This window comes from Castor canadensis, chromosome 2 (assembly GCF_047511655.1).
Source record: "Castor canadensis chromosome 2, mCasCan1.hap1v2, whole genome shotgun sequence".
NCBI lineage: Eukaryota > Metazoa > Chordata > Mammalia > Rodentia > Castoridae > Castor > Castor canadensis.
Window position 1 is genome coordinate 101792718 of NC_133387.1, and position 21103 is coordinate 101813820.

The 21103-nt window shown below is 38.2% G+C and overlaps 1 long non-coding RNA gene across 1 annotated transcript in view; it reads left to right on the forward strand.

Moving 5' to 3' along the window:
• Positions 1-5747: 5747 nt before the first annotated feature.
• Positions 5748-21103, forward strand: part of LOC141420735 (uncharacterized) — a 72270-nt gene continuing 56914 nt past the window's right edge. The window contains exon 1 of the long non-coding RNA XR_012445295.1: positions 5748-16716. This is a non-coding gene — a long non-coding RNA (uncharacterized lncRNA). The remainder of the gene's footprint in view (positions 16717-21103) is intronic.

A 21103-nucleotide genomic window follows, 5' to 3' on the forward strand; every position in this document is an offset into this window, starting at 1 on the left:
AGATCTAAAGTCTGAATATGAGTGAGAACATATGGTTTTTGGTCTTCTAAGCCTGGCTAACCTGGCTTAAGATGATGTTCTCCAGTTCCATCCATTTACTTGTGAATGATAAGATTTCATTCTTCTTCATGGCTGAGTAAAATTCCATTGTGTATAAATACCACATTTTCTTAATCCATTCCTCAGTAGTGGGGCATCTTGGCTGTTTCCATAACTTGGTCAGAATTGATTCTGTATTTCATGCAGTTACACCCCATGTATCACCATTGTCAATTTTGAGACTTATTCATTTTGGCTCAGAATATTCTATTATGCTGAATTTCATAAAAACATGTAAGTCAAATTCTAAATCCAACACAGTTGTAAGTTTAAATGTCCTGCCCAATGGTCCTCTCTGTGAATTGAGTCTGAAGTTTTTTAAGATTCCACCTATCACTGTTTTCAATGTAGAGAAGCATGCGTTTTGGTTCATAATGCTAAATTATATTGAATTTCATAAAATCATGTGTCTTCCATGCTAATACCAACTTAGTTGAAGGTTGAGGACCCTGAATAGTGTTTCACTTTCAGAGCTGAGTCTGGATTTCAAATGATTACTTGTCAATAATCAGAAATTTCAATTTGGAGAGACATTCATTTTGTACAGAATGCTCTACTATGCTGAGTATCATAGAAACATGTAATTCCTATTCTAAAACTAACTTAACTAGAAGGTTTAATGCCCTTCACAATGGTCCAACCTCTGAATTGAGTCTTCATTTCATAGGATTACTCCCAATTATCACTGTTTTCTATTGGGGTAAATTTTCATTTTGGCTACAAATGCTCCATTATGTTCAATTTCATGGAAACATGGAAATCCCCCTCCAAAACCAACTTGGTTGAAAGGTCGAATGTTCTACACAATATTCTACTCTCTGAAATGAGTCTGCATTTCATAGGACTGTTCCCATCTATTACCATTGTTACTCTGGTGAAACATTGATTTTGACTCACAATGATCTCTTATGCTGAATTTCGTAGACACATGTAAATCCCATGTTAATACCAACTCACTTAAAGCTTGAGTCTCCTGCACAATATTCTACTTTCAGAAGTGAGTATGTATTTCACAGGATTATTCCCCATCTATCACTGCTTTCAACTTGTAATAACATTCATTTTGACTCTTAATGCTCTATTACGATGAAATTCATAGAAAAGTGTAGTTCCCTTTGTAAAACCAACTTATTTAGAAGGTTGAATGTCTGGCCCAATGGTCTTTATTTCATAGGATAACTTCCCATCTATCACTGTTTTCAACTGGGAGAAACATTCATTTCAGCTCATAATGCTCTACTATGCTGAATTTCTTAGAAACATGTAAGACCCTCTCCAATGCTATCTTAGTGAGTGGTTTAAGTGTCTTGCACAATGTTTCACTCTGTGTCTTGAGTCTGCAATTCATAAGATTACTCCCAATGTATCACCATTTTCAATTGGGAGAAACCTTCATTTTAGCTTATAATACTCTCTTAGGCCGAATTTCATATCAATATGATACTTCCATTTGAAAACCAATTTACTTAGAAGGCTGAATGTCCTGCACAATATCCCACTATGTGATTTGAGTCTGTATTTCATAGGATGACTCCTCATCTATCACTGTTTTCAATGTGGAGAAAATTCATTTTAGCTTATAATGCACTACTACAGTGGATTTCATAGAAACCTATAATTCCCATTCTAAAATTGCATTTCTGATTTTACTGATTTGGGTTTTTTCATTCCTCACTTTAGTCAGGTTTGCTGGGGTTCTGTCAATCTTATTTTTCAAAGAACCAGCTTTTTGTGTCATTGATTCTTTGTATGTTTTTTTTTCTATTTCATTGATTTCAGCCCTTATTTTAATTATTACTTTCCTTCTGCTTGTTTTGGTATTTGCTTGTTCTTGTTTTTCTAGGATTTGAGCTGTAGTATTAGGTCATTGATTTGACATCTTTCTCTCCTTTTAATATATGTACTTATGGCTATAAACTTTTCTCTTAGGACTGCCTTTGCTGTGTCCCATAGGTTCTGGTAGGTCATGTTTTCATTTTCATTAACTTCCAGGAACCTTTTAATTTCCTCTTTTGTTTCCTCAATGACCCATTGATCATTGAGCAATGTGTTGTTCAGTTTCCAATTGTTTGCATACTTTTTACTGATGTTTCTGTTGTTGATTTCTAGTTTTAATGCATTGTGGTCAGATATGATGCATGGGATTATTTCTATTTTCTTATATTTGCTAAGGCTTGCTTTGTGTCCTAAGATATGATCAATTTTAGAAAAGGTTTCATAGGCTGCTGAGAAGAATGTATATTGTGCAGAAGTGGATGAAATATTCTGTAGACATCAGCTAGGTCCATTTGATACATCTATTGGTGATAGTGGGTATTAAGTTCTCCCACTACCACTGTGTTGGAGTTTATATGTTCTTAGGGCCTTCAGAGTATGATTGATAAAATTGGGTGCATATAGTTTGATAATTGTTATTTCCTTTCAGTGTATTTCCCCTTTTATTAGTATGGAGTGTCTTTTTTAAATCTCATTTGATCAATGTAAGTTTGAAGGCTACTTTTTCTGAAATAAGTATTGCTATCCCTGCCTGTTTTTGGGGACCATTGGCTGGTAAATCTTCTTCCAGCCTTTCACTCTCAGCCAGTGCTTATTTCTGTCGATAAGGTGGGTCTCCTGTAGGCAGCAGATTTTTGGATAATCCTCTTTAATCCAGTTTGCCAATTTGTGTCTTTTGATGGGAGAATTTAGTCCATTAACATTCAGTGTTAGTATTGATAAGTATGTGGTGATCCCTGTCATGTAGCTCTCTTTGTTGATTAAGGGTTTGATTATGTGTAGCTGAATCAATGTTACTCTTTACTTTCTTGCTTTTTCTTCTCCTGTGATTTGGTATTGCCTGCCCTTTCATGGTTTTGTTTGCCTTCATTTTCCTTGGAGAATCTTTTGTAGTGGTGGCTAGGTGGTCATGTATTGTTTTAGTTTCTGCTGTCATGGAAGATTTTTATTGTTCCATTTATTTTGAATGATAGTTTTTCTGGGTAGAGTATCCTAGGATTGAAGTTATTTTCATTCAGTGCTTGGAAAGCCTCACTCCATGCTCTTTTTGTTTTTAATGTTTCTGTTGAGAAGTCTGCTGGATTTTGATGGGTTTACCTTTGTATGTTGTTTGTTTTTTCTCTCTTACAACCTTCAGTATTCTTTCTCTAGTCTCTGTACTTGCTGTCTTAATGATAATATGTCATGGGGGTTGTTCTATTTTGTTCAGGTCTGTTTGGTGTGCTGGAGGCTTCCTATACATGAATGGGCATAGTTTTCTTTAGATTTGAGAAATTTTCTGTTATTATTTTGTTGAATATATTACTCATTTTTTTTGCTTGCACCTCTTCCCCTTCTTCAATGCCCATGATTCTCAGGTTTAGACTTTTGTTGGAGTCAGTGAGTTCTTGCATTTTCTTTTCACAGGTTTTGAGTTGTTTAACTAATAGTTCTTCAGTTGTTCCTTTAATTGCCATTTCATCTTCAAGTTCTAAGAGTCTGTCTTCTGTTTGTTCTATTCTGCTGGAATGGGCTTCCATTTTGTTTTGTATTTCTGTTTCATTCTTTTTTCTGAGGTTTTCCATATTGTGGGTTACTTTCTCTTTAATATTGTCAATTTGGCCCCTTAATTCGTTTATCTCTCTGTTTATGGTGATCTCTGTTTAAGTTTGATATTTATTTAGGGCTTCTATGATTTCATTTATTTGTTTCTGTGTTTTTTCATATTCTTTAATTTTGTTGTCTTGGAATTTCTTGGGTGCCTCCGGTATGTTTTGGTTGACCCTGTCTAGTAACATCTCTATGAAATTCTCATTAATTATTTGTAGGATTTCTTCTTTCAGGATGTTCTTGTGGGCTTCCTAGGTTTCCTTGGTATAGTTTGTCTTTGTTTTGTTGGAGTCTGGATCTGGGTATCTGTTTTCTTCATTTTGCTCTAAATCCTGTACTTCTTTATTTTTGGGGGGAGAATGGTTTCCTTCCCTTTTTCTTTTTCCCATATTTCCATTAGGTACTACTATATTAATAATAACAAAACCAAGAGAGAAGGATAAAAAGGAAAAAGAGACAGAAAGATGAAAGGAAGAGACAAGAGAGGAAAAAAAAAATGAGAGAGATGGTGGGTGATCAAACTGCAAACCTGGCAGCAAAACCCTTAAAGAAGGGAAAAAAAAGAAAAAAAATCTCCAGTTCTGGAACAGTAGAATTGCAGTCTTAGTTGTTCTGATGTTACTCCTTTAGCATCCAGACCTGTCTGTGTGTGTCTCTTAGGTAGGTTTGGAGTCCACCTGTGGTGGGTGGCAGGTGGGTGGGGTCCCATGGGTCTATGGGCAGAGGCCTTTCGTTGAGGCAAACTAGTGGGTCTTTGGAGCATGGGCCTGGCATACCTGAAGGATGTGGGCCTGGTGGAGTGGAGATTGTGAATGTCTGTGGATCTCCAGCTTGGCAGTCCTGAGGTGTGCAACATGGAGGAGATCATGCAGGCCTGAGGGGTGCAGCCCAGTGGAGATGATGAATTTCTGTGATCACTGGCTTGGCAAGCCTTAGGGGCTTATTTTGGCAGAGATTGTGCAGGTCTGAGGGGTGGGAATTTGGGGGAGCATGGCCCTGGTGGGGCTGAGGAGCAGGCCCAAGGTTCGGAGATCCCATGACCTGCAGAGCTGCGGCTCCACAGGCCTGTGGTGCAGGGATTGGTGTGCAGCGCTGGCTTTTCTTTTAGTATATCGTGGCATGGAGAAGCCTTCCATGAGCTAGGGGTTCAGAGTGCTGGTGTTTCAGCTCTCCCTTATGCTTTATCTCAGCCAAGCATGTCTCCAGCCTCTCAGCAAAGTCTGTGGTTCACAGAGGTCAAGAGGTCTGCGACTGTGTCCCAGTTGCCATCTTGGATCTCCCCACACTCCATTTTTAGACAACTTTCAATACACATACTTATATCCTCTACCTTTACACCTTATGATATGTGATATTACTGATGTTCTATCATTCCATTTTCCTTTCTCACTTACCCCAAGCTTCATAGAGTAGTTTTACTATTAAAAACTTGTTCTACATCATTCTGAGTGAGGTTAGCCTGGCTCAAAAGACCAAAAATCGTATGTTCTCCCTCATATGTGGACATTAGATCAAGGGCAAACACAACAAGGGGATTGGACTATGAGCACATGATAAAAGCGAGAGCACACAAGGGAGGGGTGAGGATAGGTAAGACACCTAAAAAACTAGCTAGCATTTGTTGCCCTTAATGCAGAGAAACTAAAGCAGATACCTTAAAGCAACTGAGGCCAATAGAAAAAGGAGACCAGGAACTAGAGAAAAGGTTAGATTAAAAAGAATTAACCTAGAAGGTAACACCCATGCACAGGAAATCAATGTGAGTCAATGCCCTGTATAGCTATCCTTATCTCAACCAGCAAAACCCCTTGTTCCTTCCTATTATTGCTTATACTCTCTCTACAACAAAATTAGAGATAAGGGCAAAATAGTTTCTGCTGGGTATTGAGGGGGGGAGCGGGAGGGGGTGGAGTGGGTGGTAAGGGAGGGGGTGGGGGCAGGGGGGGAGAAATAAACCAAGCCTTGTATGCACATATGAATAATAAAAGAAAAATGAAAAAAAAAAACTTGTTCTACATCTGAGTTTGAATTTAATCATGTTTGATTTTTTGTATATACTTACTTTGTATCTATCATCCAAGTATCAGAGAAAAGATGTGGCTTTTGTGTTTCTGAGCCTGGCTTAGTTCACTTAATATGATATCCTCCAATTAAATCTATTTACGTTAAACCACATCATTATTGCTGAGCAATAGTCAATTTTATTAATATATTCATTGTTTCTAGGGCACCTGGGTTATTTCCAAAGCTTGGATATTGTGAATAGTGATGTGATAGACATTGGCATAAAGGAGTCTGTATTTTATTCTGTCTTATGTTCCTTTGGGTGGATGCCCAAGAGTGGTACCACTGGATCATATGGCAGTTCTATCTTTAGCTTTTTGAAGAATCTTTACCCTGCTTTCCATAGTGGTTGCACTAATTTGCATTCTGACTAACAGTTTGTTTAGTGTTCCTGTTTCACCACATCCTCATGAACATTTGTTGTTATAGCCCTTGATTATGGTCTTTCTAACTGGGGTGAGGAGAAATGTAAGTGTTGATTTAAATCTCTTTCATGACCAGGGATTTTGCACACTTCTTCATGTATTTACTTGCCATTTGTACCTTTTCAGTTTAGAATTATTAATTCATGTGCCTATTTCCTCATTGGGGTGTTGATTTCTTGGGGCTGAGTTTTTTGAGTTCCCTGTAGATTCTGGATATTAGTCCTTCATTAGATGAGTTGTTAGCAAATATTTTCTCCATTGACTTTATTGAGTCTGTTGACTGTATCCTTTGATAGGCAGAACCTCTTTAGTTTGATTCACCTTTTTTTCATTCTTTCTCTTAGATGCTGAGCCTTTTGAGTTCAGTTTAGGAAGTCAATCCTTATACATATCTGTTCTAGTGTATTTCTTACACTTCCATGTGTTTTAAACTTTCCAGCCTTACATTAAGGTCTTTGATACACTTTGAGTTGATTTTGGTACAGGCTGAAAGACAAGGATCTAGTTTCAGTCTTCTGCATGTGGATATCCAGCTTTCACAGCAGAATTTGTTGAAGAGGTTCTCTTTTGTTCATCATGTGTTTTGGGCTTCTTTGTTGTTGAAGATCAGTTGGCTATAGATGTGTGGGTTTATATATTGATCTTCTATTTTGGTCCATTGGTCTTCCTGTTTGCTTTTGTGCCAAAACCATGCTGTTTTTATTGTTATGGATCTGTAGTATTGTTTGAGGTCTGGAATTGTGATGCTTCCAGGATTGCAGTTTTTGCTAAGAATTGCATTGACTATTCAAGGTCTTTTGTGTGTCTATATGTATTTCAAGATTGATTTTTTATTTCTGTGCAGAATGTCATTGGAATTTTGATAGGAATTGCATTGAACATGTAGATTGCTTTTGGTAGTAGGGCAATTTTCATAATGTCAGTTCTACCAATCCGCAAGCATGGAAGGTCTTTCAGTCCTCTGATATCTTCATTTTCTCTCTTCAGTGGTTTATAGTTTTCATTAAAAAGGTCTTTGATTTCTTACATTAAATTTATTTCAAGGTACTTTATTGTTTTTGAAGCTATTGTAAATGGTATTGTTTCCCTGCTTTCTTTCTCAGTGCTTTATGGTTGGCATATAGGAATACTACTGATTTCCATATCTTATTAATGTATCCTGCTATTTTGATGAAAGAGTTTATGATTTTTAAATTTTTGGTAGAGTTTTTAGAGTCTGTTAGGTATAGGATCACATCATTGGCAATGGGGATAGTTTGAATTCTTCCTTTCCTCTTTTCATCCCTTTTATTTCTCACTCTTGTTTTATTGCTCTGGCTAGGAATTCCAAAACTATATTAAATAGGAGTGGAGAAAGCAGACATGTTTCTTGACTTTAATAGGTGTGGTTTCAGTTTTCTCCAGTTAGTATGATTTTGGCTCTAGGTTTGTCATAGATAACCTTTATTATGTTGAGGAAAATTCCTTCTATTCCTTGTTTCTTCAGGACATTTATTATGTAAGGATGCTGGATTTTGTCAGAGGCTTTTTCTGTGTCTATTGAGAGGATCATGTGGTTTTTGTACTTGCTTCTGTTTATGTGCTATATTACATTTATGGATTTACATATACTGAACCATCCTTGCATCCCTGTTGTGAAGCCAACTTAGACATGGCATGTGATCTTTTGGATGTGTTGTTGAATTCAGTTTGCCAGTATTGTTTTGAGAATCTTTGCATCTGTATTCATGAAAGATATTGGTCTATAATTTTCTTGTCTGTTGCATCTTTATTTGGTTTTGGAATGAATGTAATGCTCGCTTCACAAAGTGAGGTTGGTAGTGTTTCTTCCCATTCGGCTTTCTAGAAAATTTGAGGAGTATTAGTGTTAATTCTTCTTTTGGTAAAATTTGGTCATGAATCCAACAGGTACTGGGCTTTTCTTTTTAAGGAGACCTTTTATTATTGCTTCAATTTCATTGCATGTTATAGGATTATTTAGGTGTTTAATATCTCCTTGGTTCCATTTTGTTTGGTTATATGCATCTAACAAATTTCACTAAGTGAAATTTATCCATTTTATTTAGATTTTCCAGGTTACTTGAATACAAGTTTTCAAAGTACTTGCTAATGACTATCTGTATTTTTTTAGTATTTGTGCCTTATTAGTATTATGTCCCCCTTTTTTATTTCTGATTTTATTAATTTGGGTCTTTTCCCTCCTCCATTAGGTCATGTCAGCTAAGGATTTGTTGATCTTGTTAATATTTTTAAAGAACCAACTTTTTGTTTCATTGATTTTTTGTATGGTATATTTGGTCTCAATATCATTGATCTAGGCCCTAATCTTTATTATTTCACTCTGGCTGCTGATTTGGGGTTTGGTTTGTTCTTGTTTTTCTAGGAGTTTAAGATGCATCATTAGGTTGTTTATTTAAGAGGTCTCTGTTTTTTAAAGTAGGCACTTATAATTATAACCTTTCCCCTTAGCAAGTCCTTTATTCTGTCCGACAGATACTTGTCATCTGTATTTTCATTTTTATTGGAATAAAAATGACTGTGTTCTTCAGTTTCCATGTGTTTGAATATTTTCAGGGGTTTCTTTTGTTGTTGAATTCTAGCTTTATTCTGTTGTGATCTGATATGATGTAGGGGATTATTTCAATTTTCTTTAATGTGTTGAAACTTGCTTTGTGTCTTAAAATATGATCTATTTTGGAGAAAGTTCCATGAGCTGTAGAAAAGAATGTGTATTGCCTGACTGTAGAAAGAATGTGTATTGCCTGGATTTTGGTTGATACACCTATAAATATCTACCATGTCTATTTGGCCTAATGTGTGGAGTAGCTCTTAAGTTTCTCTGCTGATCCTTTGCCTGGTTGACCTATCTATTGATGATAGTGGAGTATTCCGGTCTCCCATTATGACTTTGTTAGGATCTATGTGTGCTGTTTGGTCCATTAGAGTTTTTAAAAATGTACATGGCTGCCCCTGTGTTTGGTGCATATATGTTTAGAATTGATAGTTCCTCTTGATTAATTGTTTCATTAGCATGAAGTGACCATCATTGTCTCTTCTGAGTGATTTTAGTTTGAAGTCTACTTTGTCAGACCCTTTGAATGTAAGCCAGTGTTTATTTTTCAGTGAGATGAGTCTCTTGGAAGCAGCATATGGTTGTGTGCTGTTTTTTGACCTAGTTTGCTGTTCTATTTATTTTGATAGGGGCATTGAGGCTATTTATATTCAGTGCTAATATTGAGATGTGCCTGTTGTTTCCATTCATTTTTATACCTCTGTTGTTAAATTTTACATTTTCCTCATTTACCAGTCTGCTTGCTCAAAAGGGTTTATTCTTTCTTAAGTCTTCCTGTCTTACTCTAGTTTCTTTTTCTGTATGTAAAAGTCCTTTAAGTACCTTCTCTAGTGCTGGCTTGGTAGTCATGAATTCCTTTAGTTTTTCCTTGTGGAAGTTTTTAATTTCTCCTTCAATTAGGAAGGATATTTTTGGTGGAAAGAGTAATCTAAGTTAATAGTTACTTTCTTTCAGGGCCTGAATCAAGTCTTTCCTTGACCTTTCTGCATTTAGAGTTTAAGTTGAGAAATCTGTTGTTATTCTAATGGATTTGCCTTTATATGTGACCTATCTTTCCTCTTTTGCACCTTTCAATATTCTTTCTTTGTTCTGTGTGCTGAGTGTTCTGATTATGATGTGTCTGATGGTGTTTCTTTTTCAGTCCTGAAAAATAATCAATTTGAAATAAACAACTCAATATCCCAAATAAAAATCTCAATTGAAAGCTTGGCAAACAGAGTGGAGCAAGTTGAAAATAGAATATCAGAAACAGAAGGCAAAGTAGAGGAATTTGACCAAACAGTAAAAGATCACAAAAGAATGCTAAGAAAATATGAATGGAACATGCAAGACATCTGGGATACCATGAAAAGACCAAACATGGGTGTAGAAGGAGAGGATATACAAGCTAAAGTCATTCACAACATATTCAATGGAATAATAACTAAAAAATTCCCTAACCTAGAGAAAGAGAGAGTCATCCATGTGCAGGGTTGGTTCATATGCCTTATTATGCTGAATTTCACATAATCATGTAGATCCCATTATATGAGATTATACATCCCATTAGGTAGAATGTTGAATGTCATGCACAATGTTCTTCCTTTGATTTGAGAGTTTATCTTAGGATTGTTCACCATCTATCACTGTTTTCATTTTAAAGGCACATTCATTTTTGCTCAAAATTCTTTCATGTTGGATTTCATAGAAACATATAATTCCCATCATAAAACCAACTTAATCAGGGGACTACAGGTCCTTCATAATGTTCTACTCTTGGAAATTAGTCTGCATTTCATAGGATTACACCCCATATATCCCTGTTTTCAATTTGGAGAAACATTCACTTTGGTTCATAATGCTCCATTATGCTGAATTTAATAAGCATATGAAATTCTAAACTCCCATTCAAAAGCCAACATATTTAGGAGGTTGAGTGTCCTGCACAATGTTCCAGTCTTTGAAGTGAGTCTGTGTTTCATAGGATTACTCCCCATCTATCACTGTTTGCAATTGGGAGAAACACTCATCTTGGCTCATAAGTCTCTATTATGTTGAATTTGATAGAAACTTGTAACTCCCATACTAATATCAACTTAGTTAAAAAGTTGTGTGTTCTTCACAGTTTCACATTTCATTTGAAATGTATGAATCTACATTTCATAGAATAACTCACCATTGTGACCATTTTCAACTTGGAGAAGCATTCACTTTTGCTCATACTGATGTATTATGCTGAATTTCACAGAAACATGTAACTCCCATTCTAAAACCAACTTAGAAAGTTGAATGTCCTGCACAATGTTCCACTATGTGAATTTGACCTACATTTCAAAACATTGCTCTTATCTATGCCATTTCCAAATAGAGAAACATTGTGTTTCATCATATTCTATTTTGTTGAATTTCACAAAAATGTGTAACTGCCATGCTCATAACAACCTAGTTAGAAGGTTGAGTATCCTGCACCATGTTCCACTTCAAAAACTGAGTTTGCATTTCACCGGATTATACCCTATCTATCACCTTATTTCAATTTGAAGAAACATTCAGTTTGGTTCATAATGTTTTATTATACTGAATTTCACAGAAACATGTAGATATTATTATACATCCAACTTAGATAGAATGTTGAATGTCATGCTCCTTGTTCTCACCTTGTATATGATAGTTTACTTTGTTGGATTACTCAACATCTATCAATGTTTTCATTTTTAAGACACATTCATTTTCACTCATAATTCTCTTTTATGTTGGCTTTCATAGAAACATGTAACTCCCATTCCAAATCCAGCTTAATTAGGAGATTGAGTATCCTTCACAATGTTCTACTCTTGGAATTGAGTCTGCAGTTCATAGGATTACTGCCTGTCCCCTCATTTTCAATTTGGAGAAACATTCACTTTGGTTCCTAATGCTCTATTATGCTGAATTTCATAAAAATGTGGAACTCCCATGTTAACACCAAAATAGTTAGATGGTTGAGTGTCCTGAACATTGTTCCACTTGCTGAACAAAGTCTGTATTTCTTACGATTACTCCCTATCTATTTACGTTATCAGTTTGTAGAAACATTCATTTTGGCTCATAACGCAATATTACCCTGAATTTCATTTAAACATGTTATCTCCCATTCTAAAACAAACTTGGGTATATATTGAATGTCCTACACAATGTTCCAACCTCAAATTGAGTCTTATACATAGCTTTGCTGGTCAAATAACAACATTTGCAATTTGTAGAAACATACATTTTGGCTCATAATGTTCTACTATGCTGAATTTCATTTAGATAAGTAACTCTCATTCAAAAAACAACTTAGAAGGTTGGTTGTCCTGTAAATGTTCAACTCTGTGAAGTGATTCTCATGTGCTTGGATTACTGCCCATCTTTAACCATTTTCAATTTGGAGAAACTTTCATTTTGACTCACAATGCTCTATAATACTGAATTTCATATGAACATGTAACTCCCACTCTAAAATCAACTAAGTTAGAAGGTTGAATTTCCTGCATATTATTCCACTCTGTGAAAAGAGTCTGAATATATAGGATTAATCCCAATTACAAGTTTCATTTGGAGAAACTTTCATTTTAACTCATAATGCTCTTTAATGCTGAATTTCATAGGAACACATAACTCCCATTCTAAAACCAACATAGTTAGAAGTTGTATGTCTGGCACAATGTTCCTTTCTTCAGTTAAGTCTGCATTTATAGGATTACTCCAAATCTAGCACTATTTCAATATGAAGAAACATCCATTTTGGGTCATAATGCTCTATTATGCTGAATATCATAGAGACATGTAACTTCCATGCTAATACCAACTTAGGTGGTTTAGTGTCCTGTAAAACATTCTAAACACAGAATTGACTGTATTTCATACAAGTACTCCCCATCTATCACTTTTATCAATTTAGGTAAACATTCACTTTGGTTCATGATGCTCAATATGCCGAATTTCATAGAAACATGTGACCCCCATTCTAATAGGAACTTATGTAAAATATTGAATGTTCTGCACAATGTTCACTCTGTGAATTGGATCTGCATTTAGTAGGATTAGTCCCCATCTTTTGACATTTTTAAGATGGACAAACATTCACTTTGGCTCATAATGCTTTATTATGTTGAATTTCATAGAGACTTGTAAGACTAATGCCTATACAAACTTAGAGGGTTGAGGGATCTGCTCAATGTTCCACTTTCTGATATGAAACTGTATTTCATTGGATTATTCCCCATCTATCACCATTTTCAATTTGGAGAAACATACATTTTGGCTCATTATGTAATATTATTCTGAATTTCACTGAGACATGTATATTGCATTCTAAAATCAACTTAGTTAGAATGTTGAATGACGTGAAAATATTTCATTATGTAATATGAGTCTGCATTTCATGGGATTACACCTGTCTATCACTGTATTCATATGGAGAAACATTCATTTTGTCTCATAATGCTCTATTATCATGAATTTCATAGAAACTTGGAGCACCAAAGTTAATACAAACTTAGAAAGTGGAGTGTCCTGCCCAATATTTTACTGTCAGAATTGAGTCTGTATTCCATGGGATTACTCCCCATATTACACTGTTTTGATTTGGAGTAGCATTCATTTTGGCCCACAATGCTTTATTTTGCTGAATTTCATAGACTCATATAACTTACATGGTACTACCAACTTAGTTAGAAAGTTAAGTGTCCTGCACATTGCTCAATTTTCAGAGTTGAGTCTGTATTTCATAGGATTAACCACCATCTCTAGCTGTTTTCAAAAGGGAGGAATAATAATTTAGGCTACTAATAGTCCATTATGCTGAATTTCATGGTTACATGAACACCCATGCCAAAACCAATTTAGTTAGAAGGTTGAATGTCCTGCACAATGTTCCACTCTCTGAAGTTAGTCTGAATATCATAGAATTGATCACCATCTTCAATTTGGAGAAACATTCATTTTGGCTCATAAATTCTATTATGCTGAATTTTATAAAATCATATACCTTCCTTCTAAAATCATTTTAGTTAGAAGTTTGAATGTCCTGTCCAATGATCCAGCCTCACAATTGACTCTTTATTTTATTGGATTACTCCCTCCCCATCTATCACCGTTTTGAATTTGGAGAAACATTCATTACATCTCATAATGCACTATTATGCTAAATTTCTTAGAATCATTTAACACCCACTCCAAAGCCATCTTACTAAGAGGCTTGAGTGTCCTGGACAATGATCCATTCTGTTTATTGAGTCTGTCATTCAATGGAATACTCCCCATCTATCATCATTTTCAGTTCAGAGAAATAGTGATTTTAGCCCATGATGCTCTACTATGCTTAATTTCATAGAAACATGTACTTAGTTTGAAGGTTAATTTCATGAGCAACGGTCCACCATGAAATGAGTCTGTGTTTCACAGGATTACTCCCACCTATCATGGTATTCAATATGGAGCAACATTCATTTTGGCTCATAATACTCTATTATCCTGAATTTTAGAAACATGTAACCCCTGTTAATACTGATACCATATGATGTCTCTGACTAGGGTTCCTTTTCTTCACCCAGTAAAGAACTAAAATGTGGGGAATAAAGCAATGTGGAGGGTAAAGGCACAAAGCAAAGTAGAGTTTATTGAAAAAGTACTGATGACAAAGTCAGTCACCATGATTGTGAAGCAGCTGTTGGGAATATCCGTGCCACCAAAGTGCACATAGATAACAAAGTAGATAGATATCACAGTTGCAAAACGTAAACAAAAAGGTTTCCCAAGCAAGAGTAATGCTGGAGAATGAAAAGGCTTCTCAAATGAGAAGGGGGACCAGAATCCTGTAGTCTTCAGAGAAACTCGGAAACTGATAGCCCCACTCACATGCCCCGGAGCTTTCTTTTTATCCCTCTCTAGTCCCTCCCCTTCTCTGTTTCTAAGCCGGCCCTATAACTCCACTTCAAAGGCATGGGGGGACTAGTGTCCTGCTCTGGGACACTTGCAGGTTCTTGGAAGGAGCCTGCCAAGAAAGTTCTCAGTGTGGTTTGCCAGCCCTTCTTGCATCCTGCCCAAGTGGGTTATAAGATCTGATTGGGAGCAATGGGGAATTAGAACGACAAAGACACAAATAGAGAAAAGCTGGAATTAGATGGACTACACTGTCCTGATGAGAGATTTGAGTCCCAAACTATTCCAGCACGTTTATTTTATATGTAAGTATAAGGAAGTGAAAGCAGGTAAATCTTTGTGAATCATGGCATGTCAACAATAAAGGTTATCCTCAGGTCACCAGAGCCAGGGATGTCAGGAGGTCTCACGAGGAACTCATGGGTTATTTATCTTCTTATCTTCTTGCACTGAGAAACAAGTATGAGGATGTGGTTAGCTATTTTCTTGGGCTGAAGGTTGGTATAGAGCTCTGGAACTTTTGCAAGAGAGCTGTGCAAACTCTTGCTACAGAAGAGCTGTGCAAACTCCTGTGGTTCTGAGCTGGGAAACTAGGGCTGCATCGGCTGGACATAGCTGGGCACATGCCATGGGACCAACTCTCTGCCTGGCTTCTAGTCCCCTACAGGTCTCCAGGGCCAGGCCTTGGGATGTGGCTCAGTGCTCCACAGCTGCCTCTCCTTTGGTTTCCCACAATTCAGTTGCTGCCATGTGTGCTGCTCTCCACCCTACTCACACACCATGTCTGCCCTCTCAGAGGCCACCCTAACTGCTCTTAGGTAGTGTGTGAATGACTCTCTTAGCTGATTCCTGCTGAGAAGGGGTGAGGATAAGGGGGCCCAGGGGCATCAGGACCAGCCTTGAGGGGGGCCCATCCAGAGGATCATGGTAGTGGAGTGATCTTACCACCACCATCCTAAGGGACTATAGGGAAGGTGACAAAATGGATTAAAGAGACAAGAACCAAAACATAAAGTCAACAGAAGAATCCTCCTCTATATCTATGTGTTAGGTGACAAAAGGAATTAAGGAAAGAAGGACCTATCAGTTAATAGAGATAGCTTCCTCTATGTACAGTTTCTTAGGGCATACCCAACAATTGCTTTGATAATTGAGATACTGTCATGGACCCAAGAATATGAGTGAATCCAAGTGTTGCCAATGGGAAAGAGGGTAACAAGCAGGTTAGCCTCCATTGTAAAGAACAATCTGGGACCCTCTTTTTGAAGGGAAGCTTGAGTCCCTCCAGAGGTTTGCAAGAGAAGGAAGTATTTTGAATCTTGTGATTAGGTTCTGAGGCTTTGACAGGGTCTGAGTCAGTATTCTCAGATGTATTCCAGCTGTTATGCTTGCATGTTGGATCCTGGAGTCCAGACCAGTTACTTGTACCTTTGTGGGGGTAGACAGAGGCTGTGGGAAAAGTATGAGGATTCAATTAGGACCAAGTCTTGAGGGAAAAAGAGGGGAGGGCCATGTATATATTCACTGGGATTTCTGTGTTTAATTTCAGTAAATACTTGTTAAAACTTTTCAGGCTGGGTTACATGAGAGATCAGTTGAGCTCTCTCTGGGTCAAGAAGGAGGTCATTAGTAAGAAATGGCCTGCCATATAGAGACTCAAAGGGAGTTGTGCCTTGCTTTCCTGGAGAATTTCTGTGCTAGGAAGTGCAATGGACAGCAATCCAGTCCAAGAGAATAAGTTTCCAGAATAAGTTTGGTTGATGACGATTTAGTTCATTGATCTTTTTCTATTAACCTGAGGATTGGGGTTGCCCCACATAGTGGAGATGATAGTGTAGTCCCAAGGCCAGTGAGAGTCCTTGGGTCACCTTGGCCTTGAAGGCAGGCCTACTGTAACTTTGGAGAGTTTTGGGAAGGCTAAATCAGGGAACAATTTCATTTATTGGATTCTGATTACTTTTTAATGGTTTCACTTCTGCAGGGGAAAGCCTCCACCCTTCCAGTAAAGGTGTCTACAGATTTCAGAAATAATTTTGATTTGGATCCCCCTGGAATGTGTATAAAACCCAATTGCTAGTCTACACCAGGGTAAGTTCCCTGTCTCTGGGGACCTGGGACTTGGTTGCATCTGGTGTTAAGGTTATTTTAATGACCTATTTCACATCTATGTACTACCTGTTGGATGATGTCCTTGAGTCCCATTCCCTTAAATATTTTCTTTGTTAAGAGTAAAGCATTTTCCATCCCTAAATGGTAAAGTTGGTGGAGAGACTTTAGGACTTTCCATTAGATAACACTTGGGAGCCATAAATTTCCCTACAGGGAAGTCCACCAGCCACAGTAATCTAACTAGCCACCCCAATCTGAGGTCCGTTGGGCTTCCTCTGGCTGATAATGAGGTATCCCCAGGGGAAGCAGGAATTCCTCCCATAAAAGTGCGCTGGCTGGAAATTCCCCCATGGCTGCTTTTCTGTCAACTTCATTGGCTGCCCATTTTCACCTAGCTATACTTTCATGTTCTTTTTGGTGACCAGGGCAATGAATTACTGACATCTGTTTAGGAAATAGGACAGTATCTAAGAGCAAGCATATCCTGGGAATATTTCACAGGGGACCCTGCCACCATCAACACTCCCCATTCTTTCCAGATACAGGCATGGGCATGAAGGATTAGGAAAGCATACTTAGAATCAGTGTAGGTATTGACTCACTTTCCCTCTGATAATTCTAAGGCCTTTGTGAGAGTCACCAGTTTGGCCAATTGTGTACTGGTGTTTGGAAGCAATGGACTGTTCAAATGGTGCTAACATATCTAATTCCATCCCTGGAAAAGGAATTGCCATCTGTATATAATACCAGGTCAGGGTTATCAAGGATATGGTCAGTTAAATCAGATCTGGCAGCATAACTTTCAATTAGTACTTCTTTACCTGAATGTTCAGGTTTTCTCTCACCCTTAGGCAAAGAAAAAGTCCAGATGAGATTTTGGAAAATCCACAGAGTATTTTCTGCTCCTTCCAATACTAGCACCTGGTACTTAAGGAGGCAGCTATTGTATAGCCATAGGCCCTCTATGGATTTTAGAATTTCCCCCACATCAAGGATCTTAATATCAGACAACAAACTCTTAAGTTGATACAAGAAAGAGTAGGAAATACTCTGGAGTTAGTAGGTATAGGTAAGAACTTTCTCAATGAAACCCCAGCAGCACAGCAACTAAGAGATAGCATAGATAAGTGGGACCTCATAAAACTAAAAAGCTTCTGTTCATCAAAAGAAATGGTCTCTAAACTGAAGAGAACACCCACAGAGTGGGAGAAAATATTTGCCAATTATACATCAGACAAAGGACTGATAACCAGAATATACAGGGAACTTAAAAAACTAAATTCTCCCAAAACTAATGAACCAATAAAGAAATGGGCATGTGAACTAAACAGAACTTTCTCAAAAGAAGAAATTCAAATGGCCAGAAAACACATGAAAAAATGCTCACCATCTCTAGCAATAAAGGAAATGCAAATTAAAACCACGCTAAGATTCCACCTCACCCCTGTTAGAATAGCCATCATCAGCAACACCACCAACAACAGGTGTTGGCGAGGATGCGGGGGAAAAAGGAACCCTCTTACACTGTTGGTGGGAATGTAGACTAGTACAACCACTCTGGAAAAAAATTTGGAGGCTACTTAAAAAGCTGGACATCGATCTACCATTTGATCCAGCAATACCACTCTTGGGGATATACCCAAAAGACTGTTACTCCAGAGGCACCTGCACATCCATGTTTATTGCGGCACTATTCACAATAGCCAAGTTATGGAAACAGCCAAGATGCCCCACCACTGACGAATGGATTAAGAAAATGTGGTATCTATACACAATGGAATTTTATGCAGCCATGAAGAAGAACGAAATGTTATCATTCGCTGGTAAATGGATGGAATTGGAGAACATCATTCTGAGTGAGGTTAGCCTGGCCCAAAAGACCAAAAATCATATATTCTCCCTCATATGTGGACATTAGATCAAGGGCAAACACAACAAGGGGATTGGACTATGAGCACATGATAAAAGCGAGAGCACACAAGGGAGGGGTGAGGATAGGTAAGACACCTAAAAAACTAGCTAGCATTTGTTGTCCTTAACGCAGAGAAACTAAAGCAGATACCTTAAAGCAACTGAGGCCAATAGGAAAAGGGGAACAGGTTCTAGAGAAAAGGTTAGATCAAAAAGAATTAACCTAGAAGGTAACACCCACGCACAGGAAATCAATGTGAGTCAATGCCCTGTATAGCTATCCTTATCTCAACCAGCAAAACCCCTTGTTCCTTCCTATTATTGCTTATACTCTCTCTACAACAAAATTAGAGATAAGGGCAAAATAGTTTCTGCTGGGTATTGAGGGGGGGGGAGCGGGAGGGGGTGGAGTGGGTGGTAAGGGAGGGGGTGGGGGCAGGGGGGAGAAATGAACCAAGCCTTGTATGCACATATGAATAATAAAAGAAAAATGGAAAAAAAAAAGAATTTCCCCCACATCATGGGGAGTGTCAATGTCCTGCCTAAGATGATCTTTTGAGCCTCAGGGATTAGAAGACAGTGGCTTTAATCAGATATCCCACTGGCTGAGAGGCAGGCCCTCAGTGTTGAGTTACGACTCCCAGGACTAGTCCTTTTCTCTTGAAGACATAAAGCATTAGTGACAACACTACTCCACTCGATATGAGGCTAGGAGTGTTTTTGAGATTTTCAGAGGACCTGACATAAGGTTTCCCTAAGATCCTCTTTCTTTGGTTAGAAGTGGCTCAAGTAGGTAAACTGAGTCTAACAACATTGATCCTTTTCCCTACATACCTTATAGCCTCAATCTGCCAGAAAGTTTAAAAGGGACTCTATGGCCCAGAAAATAGTGGGTTCTGAAGGCCCACAAAGGAGAATTGGAAGTATCTGGGACAATGGGGTCTAAAGGTCAAGAACCACAGGATATAAAGGGACCACTGCCTCATTGATAGATCAGAGGTCCTGAAATACCCTCCATTTGTTAGATCCTTTCTTACCCCCATAACAGGAGTGTTATAAGGGCTAGAGCCTTTAATGGAAAGCCCCTGTTCTTTTACTCTCTTGATAACAGGAATAAGTCCTTCCCTAACCTAGTCTCAATGGGTAACTGAGATGGGTCCTTGAGACAGATTAGAGCTGGAGCTTCTGCTCCTGCCCTCCCAACTGCTTGTCCAATTGTTCAAACCATGGGTTCCACTTGTGACTTGCTAATGGCCAACAAAAAATGTTCCTCTGGAGGGAAAAGGAGCTGAATTTTTCACTGAGGGGTAAGATCTTGCTCCAAGAGAGAAGTGGGAATCTCAGGAATTATTAAGAAGGAATGACATAAGTGGAGATCTTCCCAAGAGCGAGCCAGGAGCTGAATGAAATAATGCTCTAGGGGTGAACCAATATGCTTCAAACAATGATTTTATTTGAGGACCTGGTGCTGGGGGAAGTGGGAAGCTGATTTTGCACTGTTTGACAGTGATTATGACCCAGGGCTCCTCAATTCTTACTATGGTTAAAGGACCCTGGCTGTGGGCTCATCATTGTTTAGAAGATCATGAACTTAACTCCACCAGAAGCCAGGGGTATAGAATCTTTCAGTGATTGCCCTTGCAGAGGGCAGTGTTCTGGAAGTGGAAGCCTCCAGTGGCACTTCCTCCTGAAATGGCCTTCTTGTCAACATAGGAAGCAGGCCTGTGGGTTAGGGCCTGTTCCAGAGAAGATCACCTATATGACTGCAATCAGTGCTTCCTGTCATTTATCCTTTCCTTTTCCCTCAGCAGGTTCCTATTATCTATGGATAGCAGGGGTTGGTTGAGTATCCTTAAGGGTGATCTCCTGTGATCCAGGCTCCACATTAGTATAGCATGCTTAGCCTGTGTTGGAAAGTTACAGTGGGTCCACCTGAAAGTAGTTAAGGGCCTTTAATAATTAGTTCCAGCTGTGAAAGCCTGCTCTAATACTTGTCCCTTCTCCAGGACAGTGAGAGTCTGATAAAGTAACATGGTATCCTTCCAGGCCAAATCATACAAGTTTGAACAGAATGGTCTGGATTGTCAGTATAACTCTCCAGGTCTTTTTTAATCTCCTAGAGTTCACTTAGTGCAAAGAGAATGTGCATAATCTCATGGCCATGCTCTCTACCAGTAACACCCTTAAAGGGAATATTCACAGATGGGGTAGTGAATGTGTCTCAGGCTGGAGCATAGCCTAGCCTGGATATGGAGGCCAAGGTGGGCCAGGGTGAAGGGAGGGCCTTAAGCCATTCAGATTAGAATATAACCCAGGATTTTCCTGAATGATTGGGACACTTAATAAGTATTGAATCTGAGTCTCAGGGGGTTGACCCAAGGCATTGGTCAGAAAATGGGGTTCAGAGGTGTCTCTGGGTTATTAGGGTTGGGGTTGGGAAAATTTGATCCATATA